Source organism: Equus caballus, chromosome 18, assembly GCF_041296265.1.
Source record: "Equus caballus isolate H_3958 breed thoroughbred chromosome 18, TB-T2T, whole genome shotgun sequence".
Taxonomy (NCBI): domain Eukaryota; kingdom Metazoa; phylum Chordata; class Mammalia; order Perissodactyla; family Equidae; genus Equus; species Equus caballus.
In genome coordinates, this window is record NC_091701.1 from 77,174,278 (window position 1) to 77,182,437 (window position 8,160).

Sequence of the window (8,160 nt, forward strand, 5' to 3'; positions counted from 1 at the left end):
AGGAAATTTTTTTTTTTAAATTGTTAAATTCTGGGCGTTAGGAACACTAGTACCATCTCAGAGACATTTTAGTCGGTTTCCAGTCTCCTCTTCCTTTCTTCCTTAGACAGAGAGTGATCTTTCTTAACCAACAAGCTTCCCTTTGTTTGGATTTACACCTCTGGCCTGAGTAACCCCAAAGCACCACACACAACATGTCTATGACCGAAAGCAACAGGAGGAGAAAACAGAGCTTTGACGGCTGGACCCCAGATAGGAATTTACTTTACATAAGTGATGAATTTTTGAGATGTCCATTTTCCAAGTTGACATGCATTTTTTTTTTTTTTTGAGGAAGATTAGCCCTGAGCTAACTGCTGCCAATCCTCCTCTTTTCACTGAGGAAGACTGGCCCTGAGCTAACATCCATGCCCACTTCCCTCTCCTTTTTTGTGGGACATCTACCCCAGCATGGCGTGCCAAGTGGTGCCATGTCCACACTTGGGATCCAAATCGGCAACCCTGGGCCACCGAAGTGGAATGTGCGCACTTAACCGCTGCGCCACGGGGCCAGCCCCTGACATGCATTTTAAATATAAAGAAGTCGTTAAATTCTCCTGAAAAGGTCACAAAACCATGTGGAACGGGGCTGCCAAAAATTCGGTCATCAACCATGGGCCTCACACCACAGGCATGCCCTTCATTATCCTCTTCAAAGTCCCTCTTTTCTGAGAAATTCCGTACCACATCTTTCTCACTCATCTTTGAACCTCTGGGCTGTTCTCCATCTCTCCTACTCTCATTCTTCCCACCAATAAATCCACATAATCCATAGCTAGCTTTCTCCTGAACTCTGAGAATTAAGTACAAATATAATCCCAACCACGCACTTGCATGCTTGTTGATTGGAGTGTAAATTAGCAATCCTCTTAGAAGAGGAACTGGATGGCTGGAAGACAGAAGGGGAAAAAAACTTATTTTTTTATCATTTACCTTTCAATTTTTCCCCCTTGTGTTTATGTCCATCCAGTTAAAAAAAAATAATGAAATATATGTTACTTCAAAGTCTCTAGTCCTGCCCTCTCTAAACTTTCCTCCACTGGTTCTCCTTATCTTCCACTAGCGTCATCTTCTTACTTGGTCTATTATTATGTTCAAAATCTTCTATTTTATTAAAAACAAAATTTTAAAAATATCTCTTCCTCAAGACTCTGGGTTTCCCTCTGGCTACTACCCTCTGTCCTCAGTCAAGCTTCTTCAAAGAATATTTACTCGCATTCTCTTCTCCCCATCTCTCATTCACACTTCAACTCCAGCACAATCTGATTTTTCTTGAAACCACTTTCCTTTCCGTCACCAAGAGTCCTGCTAACCAATCCAACCATACCTTCTTAGTTGTTATCTTACGTCATCTCTGGTTCAATATTGGCGATTCCTCCCTACTTCAACGTCCCTCCCGTGGCTCTCCTGGAGCCCACATCTTACCATGAAAGCTCTTTCTCAAATCCCTTCATTTCATCACCCAGCTCTTTCCCCTTGATGCTTAAATGTTGGTGTTTCCCAGAGTTCCAATTGTGACCAGGTTCTTTACTGCTACTGTTATTCATTTTCCTTTGTGCCAACCAACCACTACGACAGATTAAACTATCTTTTTAGTGTTAATAACTCCCAATCTGGCTCTTCAGACCAGACTTCTTCCTGAGCTCCACTCAATTTTTTCACAAGCTGATTATGATCCCCTGAGTTGATCTAACAAACAGTAGATGCCTCCTTTCTCTCACCTTGCCACATCCAATGCAGTACCAAATCCCGTACAGTCTAATACCAATATATATGTCAAATTTACCCACTTCTCTTCATCCCCTCTTTTACCATCTTAATGCAAGCTGTCATCATCTCTTAGACTATGAACCAATCTCCTAACAGGATTCTATTCTTAATCTCTTGCTCCTCTCTATTCTCTAAAAGGAAACAAGAATAATGTTTTTAAAACTAAACTCCTTAAAAAAAATTTAATGGTTCTTAATAATACCTAGAATAAAATCCACACTTCAAATCACAGCCTATAAAGTCTGCCGCAGTCTGGCCCCTGACTCCTTCTCCTCCCTCATCTTGCACCACTCTCCTCCTTGCTCAGACTCAGCCACAGACACACAGGCCTTTTGTCATTTCTTTTCACTTCCTCATCACACCCTTCTACCTCTGCGCCTTCGTAGCTATTCACTCTCCCTTGAACAGACTTTGGTATTGTTCTTTATATGCTAACAACTTCTCACCCTTCAGGTCTCAGCTGAAAACATCCTCAGGGAGAAGTTACCAGTCCACTTGTCTAAAGGAGCCTCCCCTGCCACCTTTATTTTCTAACTTAGCAACTAATTTGTTTCTTTCACAACATATGCTACAATTTACTTCCTGAAAGTCCTCTTCCAGGAAGGAAGGGGGAAGGTGCTATCTTCTCCCTTTCCTCCTGCTTGCTGATCAGAATGGGAATATACTGGCAGGAACTCAAGCAACTTGATAAATACTTGCTGTTGAAATGAACTATTAACTGAACTGGCGGGTGAGTTCTTTCATCATTAACACACATAATTTATCAACTCCATTGTTACACAATACAGCGTAACACTCTTAAATTAGACCCTATTTTATTTGAACTATTCCTTTCTTCTCCATGACTTGTCAGAAAGCTTTCTAAAGAGAAAGAACTTGAAGTTTGGCAAACACTGACAGAGATATATGGATAAGCTTCAAAGACCTCAATGATCATTACAACATGAATTAGTTCCACCTCTGTATCACGGGTAGACTTTGCATGCTCATTTTCTAGCACGAATAAACCATAATTCCGGGTGGTTAAACAGGACATTCCCAAGGTTGTGTGAGTCGGTAGTAAAGCTAGGAATAAAGTTAGAACATTACATATTAAGAAGCCAGCTATAAAAGCAATTTTGATAAAATGATCTCAATTAACAACTGGTCAATCAGCTGCTTACTGGACAGTTTCCAATAAATGCCTCTTGAATTAAACTAAAAGTAATGAATAGAGATAAAAAGTAGTATATGACAGCCTAAGGGAGGTTAAAGATCTAAAAAATCTAAGAGCTAAAGGGGAGAGCTCTAACAATCTAAGAAATCTAAGAAAACAAAATAACACCACCAGATAAGTAAGTATTTAATGAGTATTAGAACAGAATTGTTCTATAGACAGTCAGTGAGGGGAGAGCTCTTTTCTAGCTGAACTTCACATAGGAGTCAGACTTAAGTGGGTTCCTCAAGGATGGAAAGATCTGGATAGTGAGAATGAGGGTATTTGGTAGGTAAAGGACAAAGGGAAAAAAAAAGAGGCCCCAAAGCAAACAGCAGACACAGCCAATGTGGCCACAGTGTACAGACCAAGTTAGGCAGGTATGATTATGGAGAAGCTACTTGGAGCTTTAAATTTGACTAGTTCAGATGAACTTGATCCCAGAGGGAACAAGTTTCTAAATGGAAGGTGACATCTGAGAAATAAATCTGGAGTCAAGATACAGGATAAATTTCAGGAATGGAGAGATCAGAGACAGTAAAATAATTAAGAAATTTTCTCACATTATGCCTGGATTATTGTAATAAAGGCATAAACTGGGTGAATGGAAACAGTAAGAGGGATTTGCAAGGCAGTGAAGACAGGACTTATTAATTGATGAGTTGGGACTAGATGAATTTTATTCTCTTCTGAAAGATAGTTACTACATCTAGTATACACCTCAATCATTTGGCTTAAAACCTCACAATTTTCTTTGCCCCTCACTCCCTGAGGGTTCTCTTCCCAAACATTTGCTGTCCTCCTGCCCTCCAAACTGGCATCTCCAACCACACAATATATTCCAGCCAAAACAAGGGACTACATTTACTAGTTCTTTAGACACACCAGGAAATTCCTAACCCTATATGTTCATGCGATTTCTTCTGCCTTTAATGTCCTCTCTCCCTTCTACACATTCAAAGTCCAGCCATTCTTTACCTCCCCAGTTCAAACACCACTTTTTCCACCAAGATTTCCCAAAGGCCCCAACTCAAAGTAAGCATTGCCTCCTAATACTTTCCACTTTTCTCTAAAATACTTGTTTTTTTTAACTTATAATTGTTCCTATCTCCTCTGATAAACTGTGTACTCCCTAAGGCAACACTCAACTTATTTTTGTATTCTCCCTCCTCCTTTCATAGACAGCTGAAGATCTTGATAAATAATATACGGCAACAGCATAGTATAACGGCTAAGAGCACAGACTCTGAAGACAGACTGCTTGAGTTGAATCTTAACAGTGCCATTTATCAGCTATGTGACTCTGGGCAAGTTACTTACCCTCTCTGTGCTTCCATATCGTCACATATAAAATGGAGATCATAACAGCAGACATATCATAAGGGTGTCAGAGAACTTGGCTTAGAACAGTGTAGGCACCATAAACTGTCTGTTAAATGCAGTGGAAAAATAGTGAATACTCTGTAACAGTTGAGTAAAGCTTTACTTATTTATAGAAAACAAAATGTCAAAGCAAATCCAGTCTCTAGATACAAAACAGGTATATACAAATTCTTCCTAAATCTTCTTATGTATGCCCTAATGGTTCACTGTGCCCTTTAAAATCTTCCTTATGTTAACAACAATTCTGTTTTAGTTTGATATTTCAATATTCTGAGAAAATATTTAGTTCAGCTTTCTGTGCCAATAGACACCTAACTGGCTTCCTTGCCTCCAGTCTTATCCCCTTTGATCCATCCTCCACAAGGCTCACAGAGTAGTCTTTCTAAAATGTAGATCTAACGTTTTTCCACCGCCACAAACCCCTCCATTCCGCTCCCCTTAGGATAAAGTTTAAACCTATCAGCATCTCATACAAAATCAGCCTAATATGGCCCCAGCCTTGTCTCCAGCTTCATCGCTCAACACTTGTCACCATGAAGCCTAATCGCCTGGCCATACCGCACAGGCTTTCTGTAAGTCACTCCTTTGGCTAGAACACCCCTGTGTTAGTCTGCCATAACAAAATACCACAGACTAGGTGGCTTAAACCACGGAACTTTATTTTCTACAGTTCTGGAAACTACAAGTCCAAGATCAAAGTGTTGACAGGTTTGGTTTCTCCTGAGGCTTGCCGGCGGCTGCCTTCCTGATGTGTCCTCACACGGTTTTTTCCTCTATGCATACATCCCTGTTGTCTGTGTCCAAAATTCCTCTTTGGACACCAGTCAGAATGGATTACGACCCACCCTAAAGGTCTCTTTTTACCTTAACCACCTCTTTAATGGCCCTATCTCCAAATAGAGGCACATTCTGAGGTTATGGGACTGAGGGCTTCAACATTTGAATTTTGGAGGGACACAATTCGGTCCATGACAGCCCCTTCTCCTTTGCTTTACCCAGGCTAATTTCCATTTGATTTTCTAAGACTGGTAAAGTGATTAAAAATCACTTTAATCACTGGTCAAGTCTTCTCACCCCAGGCAGATTTCACTGTCCTTTCTCTGTGTTCCCACAGTCCCTCCGTATGCTGCTCTCCGTATGCTATCCTATCAACGCACTATCACACTTGTCTCTTTCCCTCTTCAGGCTGTATTCCATATGAGCAGAGACTAAATCCCTAGCACTTAGCACAGCGCCTGGCCCACTGAAGGTATTTAATAAAGATCTGATTAAGAGAAAGTAAAAGAAAGAACAGGGACTTTGAAGAAAGGCAAGCATGGGTTCAAATCCTGGCTTTAACGCTTACTTATCTTGTGACTTTGGGCAAGTCACTATACATTGAACTTCCATTCTATATAAGACAGTTGTAAAGTTAAATGGCCTAATTATAATAAAAGCATCCAGTTGTGGGGGTGGTACACAGTAGGTGCTCAATAACTGTTAAAGATTCTGAGACTGCATGGGTTTGACATCCAGTTCTACCACTTAGTAGCTGAACAACCTCAGGTATGTTAACTTATTCTCTGCTTCAGTTGCCTGTCTCTAAAAACACCTCATAGTGCTCCTGTGAGGATGAGTTAATATAGGTAAGACATTTAGATGGGTATCTAACACATAGTAAGTGTTATATAAGTGTTTCCTATTATTACACGAACACTACAGGTCTGAACAAATATGACTGAAAACCATGGAATAATTCGGTTCCTTTAATTACTGCCATTTTAAACGTGAATATTACTTTAATGCCTCCAATTTCTTACCAACTAAAGAGGATAGCAAGTAAAGAGGTTCAAAAACCAGTACAGATGATATAAACAGAGCTCAAAACAAACATGAAATAATATATTGTCATCTGTCTCATTCCTTATATCGGTGTTTAATGTATTTTGGGTATTGAAGTAAAATTTTTAAGAAACAGGTTTTTCTACTCTTTGTGACTATAGATGTCAACCATTTTCATGGAGAATAACACTCCTCGGCTCATATTTTCAATCGCAGAATCACTTAAACCCTTGAACTGGAAAGGACTTTTGAGATGAAAATCCCATCCTATCATGTCTTACAAAAGTAAACTGAGGTGGATTTGGAATGGCCTTATAGGGTCTTAACAAGCAGCTCTGTGGCGGATGGGAATTGCAAGCAGAGAGAACAACTTGTTCAAAAGTACTAAAGCAGGGGTTCAGGACTCATTCTAGCTGTCAACGATGTAGAGGAATCAACGTATTAGGAAACGCTAGGAAATAACGCCGGAAAATACTTTTTAATCACCCAATCTTTAGGGTCAGTAATTTCTGAAGTAGGCACAAGTGACCTGACCTGTAACTCTGAAGCAAGGCAGATCTAGCTTTGAATCTGCACTTGTTACATAAGCAAAGTCTGTGAGCCTCAGATTAGTGCAACAGGGTTATTATAGTGACTAAGTGAGCAAATGTACATAGAGCTAGTAACTGGGGTGCTTGGCCGACTGAAAGTAAATGTTTGTTCTTTCCCACCCCTTCCATCGTAGAAATAAAAAACTGTAAAATAACAAAATAGTGTCTTTCACACGCTATGTACTTGCTGCATACCTCAGACTTGTTGAACACACTTAATTTTAAAATAGAAGGCTGGAATAACTGCTGAGATGATAAAGTGTCTTCATCCCTGCCCCCTCTCACCACCAAATGTCCTTCACAATTTGTTCTGAAGTGTCACATCACCACCATTGACATGTTATTTGGAGATCACTGTAGCTCAGACTTCCAATTCTACAGCAAAGATTTGAAGGTGGGGAAAAAATTTACTGAAATAGACTGAAAAAAAAACTGGAAAAGTCCACTTCATTTTATTCCTATGTCCATTGTACCTTGATGAATTTCCAATGAAAAACTACTCATATTCCTGCACAGAAACTGCAGGTTTAAATAAAAGGTTGTGTGCAAGTAACTGAGTTCACCACTATTATTATGACCCAGAAATCTTTTAAGTGTTTGGGAGATTATCTTTATGCTGGTACTAAAAACGACATCTGCCAATATCCATTATTTACGCTTGAAACTAAAGTCAACCGTTTCGTTAGAAGGACGAGTGGTGTCCGGCACAAAATCAACCGCAAGAAAAGCCCAACTCACTCAACATAGAAAAAGCTCTTTCCAAGACCCTCTCCGATCACTCACATCACAGATGGCGAGCGAGGCTTAGGGTTTAACGTCCAGACACTAAAGCCGCTCATCGCTCGGGGACAGGGCTCCAGGTGGATGCTTTGCAGCAGAGGATGAGAGGCTGCCAATCCTCGGAGGTACAGCTGGGGTGAACCCGAAGGCCAGAGCCCAGCGCCCATCACTTCGCACCCACACTTGCAAACAACCCACTTCCCACCACGGGGGTGGACCCGGGAGGACCCAGCCCTCCGGTTCCCAGCCTCGGGCTCCGGTGTCCGCGCGTGACCTCCGAGGACCGGGAGGAGCGCGGGGCGGGGAGGTTCCTCCGACTTCAGGGGAAGCTGGCAAGGGCAAGTTTGGGTCGCGCGCGGGAAGGTTACTCACAGGAACAGCTAGACGTCTGTCGTCCTCCGCCCGCGCTCCCTCAGGGAGAAGTCTCTAAAGCAGCGGCAGCCTGAGAGCAGCAGCCCAAGCGGCCGCCGCTGCCAGTAACCGCCCGGGCGTGGCGGGGACGGGCGGGCGACTTCACAACATCATCACTTGGCGACCACAGTTTTGTAGCGACGCCGGCTCAATGGCAGCCCCTGCACAATT

At 41.7% G+C, this 8,160-nt stretch overlaps 1 protein-coding gene across 15 annotated transcripts in view; it reads right to left on the minus strand.

Annotated features, from left to right (window-relative positions):
* TRAK2 (trafficking kinesin protein 2) overlaps positions 1 to 8,160 on the minus strand; it is a 61,654-nt gene extending 53,494 nt beyond the window's left edge. For 6 of the 15 annotated variants that reach the window (XM_070241608.1, XM_070241607.1, XM_070241609.1 and 3 more), the window contains exon 1: positions 7,951 to 8,090. The gene's annotated coding sequence lies outside the window, so the exon portion shown is untranslated. Of the gene's footprint in view, positions 1 to 4,324; positions 4,434 to 6,993; positions 7,014 to 7,581 lie in introns of those variants that run through there. The other 9 variants (XM_023622352.2, XM_070241601.1, XM_070241610.1 and 6 more) reach the window with 7 other exon arrangements.